The sequence below is a fragment of the Triticum urartu genome, chromosome 5A (genome assembly GCF_056163025.1).
Source record: "Triticum urartu cultivar PI428250 chromosome 5A, HENAU_Tu73, whole genome shotgun sequence".
Classification (NCBI taxonomy): domain Eukaryota; kingdom Viridiplantae; phylum Streptophyta; class Magnoliopsida; order Poales; family Poaceae; genus Triticum; species Triticum urartu.
The window spans coordinates 61,112,935-61,125,331 of record NC_141877.1 but is presented as its reverse complement, the minus strand read 5'-3'; positions in this window follow the sequence as shown (position 1 = coordinate 61,125,331).

Below are 12,397 nucleotides of genomic sequence, written 5' to 3'. Positions count from 1 at the left end.
ATTTGTGGCACTGCCGTTTAGGTCATATCGGAGTAAAGCGCATGAAGAAACTCCATACTGATGGACTTTTGGAATTATGAGTCACTTGGTACTTGTGAACCGTGCCTCATGGGCAAGATGACTAAAACGCCGTTCTCTGGAACTATGGAGAGAGCAACAGATTTGTTGGAGATCATACATACAGATGTATGTGGCCCGATGAATGTTGAGGTTCGTGGCGGATATCGTTATTTTCTCACCTTCACGGATGATTTAAGCAGATATGGGTATATCTACTTAATGAAACATAAGTCTGAAACATTTGAAAAGTTCAAAGAATTTCAGAGTGAAGTTGAAAATCATCGTAACAAGAAAGTAAAGTTTCTACGATCTGATCATGGAGGAGAATATTTGAGTTATGAGTTTGGTCTTCATTTGAAACAATGCGGAATAGTTTCGCAACTCACGCCACCCGGAACACCACAGCGTAATGGTGTGTCCGAACGTCGTAATCGTACTTTACTAGATATGGTGTGGTGATCTATGATGTCTCTTACTGATTTACCGCTATCGTTTTGGGGTTATGCTTTAGAGACGGCCGCATTCACGTTAAATAGGGCACCATCGAAATCCGTTGAGACGACGCCTTATGAACTGTGGTTTGGTAAAAAACCAAAGTTGTCGTTTCTGAAAGTTTGGTGCTGTGATGCTTATGTGAAAAAGCTTCAACCTGATAAGCTTGAACCCAAATCGGAGAAATGTGTCTTCATAGGATACCCAAAGGAGACTGTTGGGTACACCTTCTATCACAGATCCGAAGGCAAGACTTTTGTTGCTAAATTCAGAGTTTTTCTAGAGAAGGAGTTTCTCTCGAAAGAAGTGAGTGGGAGGAAAGTAGAACTTGATGAGGTAACCGTACCTGCTCCCTTATTGGAAAGTAGTTCATCACAGAAACCGGTTTCTGCAACACCTACACCAATTAGTGAGGAAGTTAATGATGATGATCATGAAACTTTAGATCAAGTTGTTACTGAACCTCGTAGGTCAACCAGAGTAAGATCCGCGCCAGAGTGGTACGGTAATCCTGTTTTGGAAGTTATGTTACTAGACCATGACGAACCTACGAACTATGAAGAAGCGATGGTGAGCCCAGATTCCGCAAAATGGCTTGAAGCCATGAGATCTGAGATGGGATCCATGTATAAGAACAAAGTATGGACTTTGGTTGACTTGCCCATTGATCGGCAAGCAATTGAGAATAAATGGATCTTCAAGAAGAAGACTGACGCTGACGGTAATGTTACTGTCTATAAAGCTCGACTTGTTGCAAAAGGTTTTCAACAAGTTCAAGGGATTGACTATGATGAGACCTTCTCACCCGTAGCGATGTTAAAGCATGTCCGAATCATGTTAGCAACTGCCACATTTTATGATTATGAAATTTGGCAAATGGACGTCAAAACTACATTACTGAATGGATTTCTGGAAGAAGAGTTGTATATGATGCAACCAGAAGGTTTTGTCGATCCAAAGGGAGCTAACAAAGTGTGCAAGCTCCAGCGATCCATTTATGGACTGGTGCAAGCCTCTCGGAGTTGGAATAAACGCTTTGATAGTGTGATCAAAGCATTTGGTTTTATACAGACTTTTGGAGAAGCTTGTATTTACAAGAAAGTGAGTGGGAGCTCTGTAGCATTTCTAATATTATATGTGGATGACATATTGTTGATTGGAAATGATATAGAATTTCTGGATAGCATAAAAGGATACTTGAATAAGAGTTTTTTAATGAAAGACCTCGATGAAGCTGCTTACATATTGGGCATCAAGATCTATATAGATCAAGACGCTTAATTGGACTTTCACAAAGCACATACCTTGACAAAGTTTTGAAGAAGTTCAAAATGGATCAAGCAAAGAAAGGGTTCTTGCCTGTGTTACAAGGTGTGAAGTTGAGTAAGACTCAATGCCCGACCACTGCAGAAGATAGAGAGAAAATGAAAGATGTTCCCTATGCTTCAGCCATAGGCTCTATCATGTATGCAATGTTGTGTACCAGACCTGATGTGTGCCTTGCTATAAGTCTAGTAGGGAGGTACCAAAATAATCCAGGAGTGGATCACTGGACAGTGGTCAAGAACATCCTGAAATACCTGAAAAGGACTAAGGATATGTTTCTCGTTTATAGAGGTGACAAAGAGCTCATCGTAAACGGTTACGTTGATGCAAGCTTTGACACTGATCCGGACGATTCTAAATCGGAAACCAGATACATGTTTACATTGAACGGTGGAGCTGTCAGTTGGTGCAGTTCTAAACAAAGCGTTGTGGCGGGATCTACGTGTGAAGCAGAGTACATAGCTGCTTCGGAAGCAGCAAATGAAGGAGTCTGGATGAAGGAGTTCATATCCGATCTAGGTGTAATACCTAGTGCATCGGGTCCAATGAAAATCTTTTGTGACAATACTGGTGCAATTGCCTTGGCGAAGGAATCTAGATTTCACAAGAGAACCAAGCACATCACGAGACGCTTCAATTCCATCCGGGATATAGTCTAGGTGGGAGACTGTCGGATTTCGGGTTCCGGCAGACCCTTGAGGTTCGAACACTGGGGTGCGCGCGGAGATCTCTCCCCTACCGATCTGCGTCCAATCTCCTCACGTGATCTAGTTGGAAACAACGAACAACACAAGGGACACAAGGTTTATACTGGTTCGGGCCACCGTTGTGGTGTAATACCCTACTCCAGTGTGTGGTGTGGTGGATGGCCTCAGGGGCTGATGATGAACAGTACAAGGGAAGAACAGCCTCGCGAGAGGTGTTCTTGAGCTGGTGCGATGAACTGCTTGGGTGAGTTCAATCGCCTCTCTCTCTCTCTCTATCTCTCTTTTTCGGTCCCTCCTTGTCTCTGTCTGTCCTCTACTCTGTGGTGGCTAGCTCTATTTATAGAGGCCCCGGGCCTCTCCCCAAATAATGAGCGGGAAAGGCGCCAACAATTGGCCATTTTGAAGGGGAACATCTAGTATAAGTTATCCTGACCAAAGGTGGTCTTCGGCTGCCAAAAGCACTGGTGATGACGCCGTCTTGGGCTCCACGGTGACCTCCATCTTGCCGCTCTGCTGGTCTTGGTCTCGTTGCACCAGAATGGTAACCTTTGCCCGGTGCCTTGGCCTGTGCTTGCCCCCTTTGCACCAAAGGGGAAACAAGGACACTGCACAGGCCGGCACCCGCCTAGCGCCCGCCTGGTCTCGATCGTCATGGCTTGCGTCACGGGCTCCTCGTGAGGTACCCCTGCCTTGATCTCTCTGCCTCCTCACGAGCCTGACTGATGAGGCTGCCTCTGAGGAAGCTTCCGGTCATCCGCCCCACGAGGCTTGGCCCCTCGCGAGGGTCTTGAGCTTGAGCTGATGAAGATGGGCCGCGCTGGGCCCCCACTTGAGCCACGCCGTAGGCAGGCAAGTCTAGGGACCCCCGTTCCCAGAACGCCGACAGTAGCCCCCGGGCCCAAGGTGCGCCCGGGCTTGGCCTAGCAGGGAAGCGAAGGGGCAAGCGCAAAGCGCCGCGGGCCCTAACAGCCTGCTGCCTTGGCCGCCGCGTGGCGATTGATTGGATGTGGGCGTCTACGCTTCCCATGATGCTTCGTCAACTATCCATCTGACAAAAGAGGTGTCCGGGCCAGACTTACTCGCTTTGTTCTCGTTCGCCTCGCCCCAGATCCCCTTTCTCGCTCTCCTCCTTCTTGCTTCCGAAATCCTCCAGATCTGTCTCAATCCTTCTTGCCCGGCACGCCATGGTGCCTCGCAAGTCCCCGACCGAGGCCTCGTACTCGCCGGAGAAGAACCTCGCCCTCACGCGCCTGATGACGGTGGCGCAGAGCAGCAAGGGGGCGACTGTGCTCAAGGCCGGCTCCGACCAGCCTGAAAGCAGGGGGAGCACCTTCTATCCGCTTTTTGTGAGCGCCATCGTCGCCGGTCTGGTGCCTCCTTTCTCTGAGTTCTTCTTTGCTGTTCTCCGCCAGTACAACTTGCAGGCTCTGCATCTCCACCCCAACTCTGTTCTCCTCCTGGCAATTTTTGCTTACTACTGTGAGGCTCATGTCAGGGTAAAGCCCTCAGTCGCTTTGTTGCGCCACTATTTTTCCCTCCGGGTTTCTGGTGGCCATGTCTCCGCATGTGCGAGCTTCATCGCATACTCCAATTCCAATGCTATCTCGAAGCCTGGGAAGAGAATCGAAGGCTTCCGGAGCAAGTGGGTCATGGTGGACGTCGGGCGCTTCCACCCTCGTATGGTGTTGCCTACGGGGCAGCCCAAGGCTGTCGACGCGTGGTCCCGCGCGGAGCTCCCCGACCCCCGTGCGAGGGCGGTGCTGAAGAGGATGAACGCGGACCTGAGGCCGAGCAACTTGGGGACGGCAAAGCTGACTGGAGCCACGCTCCTGAGGGAGTTCTTGGAGCACCGGGTGGCTCCACTCCAGGAGCACTCGCTCCCGTTGTGGAGGCTTGGGGAAGCGGACGCCGCCTTGCGCCTAAGCTCTGAGGCCCTGATCGATGAGAATCTGGTCGCGACCCTCCATTCCTTGGTTGGGGGAGACATGGCGAAGCCGGTGGGCACCCTCGTCCCCCTGTTCCTTCGCGACGACTGGGAGCAGGTGGTGAACGCCATGCCCACCTTTAATGGTGATGGGCTGGTGCCCGCGGAAGCTCCCGAGGGTCTTGCGGCGTTGGCGATGGTGAACGTGTCCGCCACGGCCGGTTGGAGATGCTGGAGCGGTCGTTGAAGGCGGAGAGGACCGAGCTAGACACCAAGGCGAAGGTCCTGGCGGTGGATCGGGTGGCCTTCGCGAAGATGGAGAAGAGGGCTCGTGCCGCGCTGAAGACGCTTTACGAGAGCGGCTTGGAGGAGCCGTTAGCTGGTGCGGAGGATGGCCCCGCTGAGGGAGTCCTGGATTAGGGGGTGTTCGGGTAGCCAGACTATACCTTCAGCCGGACTCCCGGACTATGAAGATACAAGATTGAAGACTTCGTCCCATGTCCGGATGGGACTTTCCTTGGCGTGGAAGGCAAGCTTGGCGATGCGGATATTCAAGATCTCCTACCATTGTAACCGACTCTATGTAACCCTAACCCTATCCGGTGTCTATATAAACCGAAGGGTTGTACTCCGTAGGCAATCAACTCCATATACAACAATCATACCATAGGCTAGCTTCTTGGGTTTAGCCTCCTTGATCTCGTGGTAGATCTACTCTTGTACTACCCATATCATCAATATTAATCAAGCAGGACGTAGGGTTTTACCTCCATCAAGAGGGCCCGACCCTGGGTAAAACATCGTGTTCCCTGCCTCCTGTTACCATCCGGCCTAGACGCACAGTTCGGGACCCCCTACCCGAGATCCGCCGGTTTTGACACCGATATTGGTGCTTTCATTGAGAGTTCCTCTGTGCCATCACAATTAGGAAGGATGCCTCCTCCCGTCTTTAAAGACGACGCCGTTGCTAAGGGAGCCTTGGCTGTCGGCCAAACCCTCCGACTAGGTGGTTTCCTCATGACCGCCGGTTCGGCTGTTGCGCCGACGGTGACCTCTCGGGTCATCAAAAGCAACCTACACGTCAGCTCGGAGCTCGTCGAGCAGCTAGATCCAATGGAGCTCTCTTCCATAAACAAGCTCTTGGATCGCATCGCCGCCCTGGGGGTCACTACGGATTACGACCAGGTTGGGCTTAAACCCGATCTAAGAGAAATTAACTCTCCCCAAGTCACCCACCACGTTGCCATGGTAGATACGCAGTGCGGCGACCCTTCATCTATTTTAAGGACTAGCTACGTCCGAATTCCCGACCCCTCCAAGCCGGATACCCTCGGAGGGGGAGATGTAACTCAAGACCTGAGCTTAGGATCAGGCAACGGGCCAGATTCACTGGACAACATCCAAGAATCCGAACTTCAGAGTTCAGAAACTCTTCGGCCTCCGAATCTTAGATTGGGTGAGGTTTCAGATTCAACGACACCCGCCCACCCGATCATAAGCGATCTCTCCCAAATCAGGCAGAGGCCCGAGGAAACAGTACATCATTACTAGGCCAGATTCCTCCTGGTTATGAACAGGATAAAGGATTGCCGCGAGGAAGACGCAATCCCAATTTTCTGCAGTAATTGCACGGACAAGGGAATCCTTAACGCCGTAAGTCGTCGTGATATCACACGCTTCGCTGACTTGGCGTCCATAGTACAAAAATACTGTGCGATGGAAAGTGCCTGGAAAGCCAAAATAAATTTTTGGGATAATCCGGCCTTGAATAGTAATCCCGTCCGAACTAAGAGGGTGCATTATCACAGGACACCCGGGATAAACACCAAAAAGCCAAAACCCTCTACAGGGCATGGAACCGTACTGGAAAGATGGCTTGATGGACCCTGTAGAATTCATAGTACAGAGGACGCCACACCAACTCACAGCCTTAGAGCATGTTGGATACTTCGGCAGGTGGCCAAAATCGGCGAGGACCTCTTAATTCCGGAGGCCGTAGAAAGCCAGCCCAAGGACACCAGTACCGTTCTCACAGTCTTCGAGACTTTCGCATCAAACAATGTGCGAAAAAGAACACTCCGCAGCCTCGCCGAAGTCTATCAAGTTGCAACAATAAATCCACGGAGCGACACTGCCATTACCTTCAACGCAAGTGATGAACCTAGATTCCGAACAGCCCGAGCACCAGCCGCATTGGTCCTTAGTCCCATAGTGGACGGCTTTCGCCTCACCAAGGTGCTCATGGATGGAGGTAGCGGACTGAACCTCATTTATGAGGAAACCCTTCAAAAAATGGAAATAGACTGGAACCGCGTCGAGCGAAGCAGCACAACCTTTAGAGAAATAATCCCCAGTCGGGAAGCGCGCTGCACAGGAAAAATCACACTAGATGTGGTGTTCGGCACGCCGGATAATTACAGGTCCGAAGAAGTCACGTTTCAGGTGGCCCTGTTCAAAAGCGGATATCACGCTTTACTAGGGCGGGAAGCATTCACAATCTTCCAAGCAATACCCCATTACGGGTACATGAAGCTTAAGATGCCCGGCCCGAACGGAATTATCACTCTAGCTAGTTATCCGGACATAGCACTCCGTGCCGAAAACAAGACGGCCGCATTAGCCCTTGAGGCACTATCCGAAGCCTTAGCGGCCGAGGAACTGACTGCGCTGCGCTCCACAGTTAACAGGGATGATGTGATACTAGACAAGAGATCCAAATCCACATCCTTCAAGCCAGCTGACGAAATAGTCAAATTCCAGGTCCATCCAACGGACCCCAATAAAACAGCTTCCATCGGGGCACGACTGAACCCTGATGTAGACGCCACACTGCGAGAGTTCCTACGAGAGAACTGGGACATTTTCGCCTGGCACCCTTCAGACATGCCAGGGATCCCACGCAGGCTGGCCGAACACAGCTTAAATATCCTAAAAGGATTCAAACCTGTCAAACAAGCCCTTCGGCGATTTTCCGAACCCAAGAGACAGGCTATGGGACAGGAGCTAGCCAAGCTATTGGAGGCCAGATTCATTAGAGACATAAAACATCCGGACTGGCTAGCAAACCTGGTGATGGTACCAAAGAAGGACAAATCCTGGCGCTTGTGTGTCGATTTTAAAGACCTTAACAAGGCTTGCCCAAAGGATCGCTTCCCCCTCCCCCGTATCGATCAAATTACCGATGCCACCACAGGACACGACTCGCTGTGTTTCCTCGATGCATACTCCGGTTACCATCAAATCAAGATGGCAGAATCAGACCAAGCCGCAACAGCATTCATCACACCATACGGCCCATTCTGCTTCAACACAATGCCCTTCAGGCTGAAAAACGCCGGCGCAACATATCAGCGCATGATCTAGACATGTCTGGCAAACCAGATCGGCAAAACAGTGGAGGCGTATGTGGATGATGTGGTCGTCAAATCAAGACATGTCGAATCTCTAGTAGACGACTTGAGGCTTGCATTCAATAACCTCCGAAAATATGACATCAAGCTCAACCTGGAAAAATGCGTCTTCGGTGTTCCAGCCGGAAAGCTCTTGGGCTTCATTGTATCCGGTAGAGGAATTGAAGCAAATCCAGCCAAGATCTGAGCTTTGTCACAATTGGATATCCCAAAGGACCTCAAACAAATACAAAAATTAACCGGATGTGTGGCGGCTTTAAGCCGCTTCATCTCCCGCTTGGGAGAAAAGGCACTACCCCTCTATCGCCTCCTTCGGTGCACCGAACACTTCGAGTGGAAGGATGCCGCCACGGCTGGACTTGATGAAATAAAAGCCATATTGGCAACAAACCCAGTCCTGGCCGTGCCAAACACCGGCGAACCAATGTTATTGTACATTGCAGCAACACATCAAGTTGTCAGTGCAGTGCTCGTTGTCGAGCGGGAAACGGATGGACACAAATTCCCCCTTCAAAGGCCGGTCTACTACGTATCCACTGTCCTCACTCCATGCAAATCACGGTACCCGCATTATCAAAAGATTGCATACGCGGTATTCATGGCATCCCGGAAGCTACGACACTACTTTCAAGAGTGTTCCATAACAGTAGCCTCGGAAGTACCACTCAACGATATTATCAACAACCACGATGCAACGGGCCGGATTGCAAAATGGGCCATCGAGCTTCTCCCGTTCGATATAACCTATAAGCCACAGCGAGCTATTAAATCGCAAGTTTTGGCCGACTTCGTCGCAGAATGGACGGAGGCCGAGCTCCCTAAAGAGTACGGCACATATTCAAACTGGATTATGCATTTCGACGGCTCCAAAATGTTGGCCGGACTGGGGGCTGGCATCGTCCTGACGTCCCCCACAGGAGACACAGTCCAATATGTGCTCCAGATCATGTACACGGATTCCAACAATGCAGCCGAATATGAGGCCCTCCTACATGGTCTCCGGATAGCAGTATCCATGGGTATCCAGCGCCTAGAGGTACGCGGGGATTCAAACCTCGCGATATCCCAAATAAATGGAGACTTCGACGCCAAGGACCCAAAAATGGCAGCTTACCGCAACGCCGTCCTAAAAATGTCAACTCGGTTCGAAGGGCTGGAGTTTCACCATATAGCCCGAGAAAACAATCAAGCAGCGGACGTCCTGGCATGCATCGGAGCAAAACGTGATGCAGTCCCCCCCAACATCTTTTTGGAAAGATTGTTCAAGACATCCGTAGCATGGGAGGGGGAACCCGCAAATAACAGCCCGGACCCAGCCGCACCACTCGACGCCGAACAATCTGACACAATTGGAGGCTCTGCCAATGAAATTACACCTTCAGCCCATGTAATAATGGCGGTTATCGCCCCGTGGACAGAACCATTCCTAGCCTACCTTACTAGGCAGGAACTCCCGGAGGACCAAAACGAGGCCCGCTGCATAGTGCGGCGATCTAAAGCCTATAGAGTCCATGAGGGAGAGATTTATAAGAAAAGCACTACCGGAGTCCTTCAAAGGTGCATCTCCGAAGAGGAAGGGCGGAACCTTCTGGCTGAAATTCATGCCGGACTCGGTGGTCACCACGTCGCTGTTCGGTCCCTTGTTAGCAAGGCTTTCCGTACAGGCTTTTATTGGCCAACGGCCCGGGCAGACACTCAGGACCTAGTCCAACGATGCGCTGGTTGCCAACTTTTTGCCAACCAAAGCCATATGCCACCCACTGCACTCCAAACTATACCCATCACCTGGCCTTTTGCGGTCTGGGGGCTTGACATGGTCGGACCCAAAGGTGGGACCGATAGGAAAAAATACTTACTGGTCATGGTGGATAAATTCACCAAATGGATAGAAGCCAAACCTGTTAAAATGTCCGAATCCGGACCTGTGATCGACTTCATATCCGGGGTTGTACACCGTTATGGCGTCCCCCATAGCATCATAACCGATAACGGTACAAACTTTACCGCCGACGAGGTAAAACTCTGGTGCAAAAACATGAGCATCAAGCTCGATTATGCTTCCGTCTATCACCCACAAACCAACGGCCAGGTCGAACGTGCAAATGGTCTTATCATGAGCGGCATTAAACCCAGACTGGTGCGGTCCCTCAAGGAATCTAACACACACTGGGTAGAGGAGCTCGACTCCGTGCTATGGGGGCTGCGGACCACGCCAAATCGCACCACCGGATACACACCATTTTTTATGGTGTACGGCGCAGAGGCAGTTCTACCCTGCGACATAATTCATGACTCACCTAGAGTGCGCATGTACGAAGAAAGAGAAGCCGAGCTCGATCGGCAGGACAACTTGGACGCCTTGGAGGAGGAGCGTGACGTGGCAAAAGCCCGTTCCGCATTTTATCAACAGCAGGCCCGAAGATATCAAAGCAGAGAAGTACGGGCCAAAAATTACAATGTTGGCGAACTAGTTCTACGTCTGCCGGATAAGAAAAAGGACAAACTCAAGCCCAAGTGGGAAGGTCCATTCATAATCGACCAAGTCCTGACTGGTGGGGCGTACCGCCTGCGAGATGCGTCGAACAACCGACTCGAGCCGAACCCATGGAACGCCACCCGTCTCCGAAGATTCTATGCCTAGCGCCGGACTCTGTGTTCGTCTCCTTCCTCTGTCCATCCCTTTTTGTATTTTTCTGTCTTAGATTTCTCTCCTTCCCATTTTTTTTCTTTCATAGCCCTTAAAGGCTCATCTAGTGACGCGCCACTCACGCTCATTAAACCTGGGGGCTTCTTTAACAGAAGCTTATTTATACGGGCTTCACACCCAACACATGCGTCAAACTTCCGCATGTACCTTTTTTCTTCACCATTATATGCATTGATATGACTTAAGTTTTGGCCAAGCTGGGTTGCCTGGCTCCTGTGCTTACCCCTACGTTCCCGATTGTTCGGCTAGGCGGTAAAGGGAGCACCTCTGCGATTGTTACTGCCGGGTCAGCCGGATGTGTACCTCAGACTGGGTGAAGCCGAAAGCTAGCGTTCTTAAGGGAATATTCGGTCGGTGAAATAAAAGATGATCTTTTTACTCATTTTATGCGCCCCCAGATGCTTTTTTTCTGCGTCTTTTCATGCAGTCCGGACATGCACTTTAGGGCATGCCTCCCAGCGAAAGGAACCCCTAACGGAACTATTCTCTCTGGAAGATGTTTCTTACTAACCATGTAATATAACATAACTAGTTGGGCACTTGTCTGATAAAGCACTAATGACCCCTACGCCTGGTCTCCACGCATACCCGGTTCTTATATAACCGCTATGGTATTCGGACACACTCCGGACCGTCAAGTCCCGAGGTTGAAGTGAAAAGGTCGGCAACGACAAACGATCTACAATCCGGCTAGAAGGCATTACACATGTCAATTCAAAATTACATAGTCATTCTGACTGATTGTATTCCTCTTCTATACCATCTAACAGGCTGTCTAATTTACAGTCCTGCTGGGAATACTTCGCGGCCAACTCTACTTGGCCGTATACTAAGCTCACAGGGATCTCCTTCCCGTCAGGCCCCACTGGTCCGACCTCGGCCATGTGGTTTGGGTCAGACTTCGTAAAACGGGTCTTCACCATGGCCCAGGCCTCCCTAGCGCCTTGTAGGCAGGCTGATATCTTCCACAACCGGAAGCACTGCCGAGCTTCCTTCAGCTTCTCCGCAAGCTCTCCAAGGCCCTCGGGCACGGAGTGGGTAGGCCATAAGGCTTGGGCAATACCCCGCATCGCCTGCCGAATTCGCTCGTGCAGTTGCAAGAGTTCGGGAAGAAGGTCACCTGTAGAACCGGGCATCTCCTCTGCAGGACGACCTGTGAGCATACCTACAGACATTATCTGTTAGTCGACTTCCTCGCCGAACTTTTTTTCGAAGTTCGTTCAAGCACTTACTAAAAATGCCGCGTCGAAGCCACTGATTCTCCTTCATGGAGTCCGACAACTGGCCACGAACATCTTTAAGTTCGACGTCCAGCTTGGTGTTGGCATCCTGAAGATCATTCTTCTCTCGCCTCACCTTTGTCAACATACTCTCACCGGCCTTTAGCCGGCGTAAGAGTTGTTGCTTGTCCGAATCGAGTCCGGCGCCATCTGCAATATGATTTGTCAGATTTGCACCCACACCGCACAATACTAATCTTTCGAAGTGTATCTTACCTGAGGGGGTCTCTTTGGGCTCCCCTGCTGCGGCTAGTGCGGCCTCTAGTTGGGCCTTGCACTTTTCCAGCTCCTGGGACAGTACGGCATTCTTCTCTGTAAGAACCTGCATATTAAATGATCCTTAAATCAGTTGCTCTAACTGCTTCAAGTCTCGGGGGCTACTGGCATATATATGTTTAACCAAAATTTTCTTACACGTATGTCTTTTACATACTGCTCCATGGCTCTGGCTAAACCATTTTGAGCAGCACGGAGGTACGCATCTCCCGAAT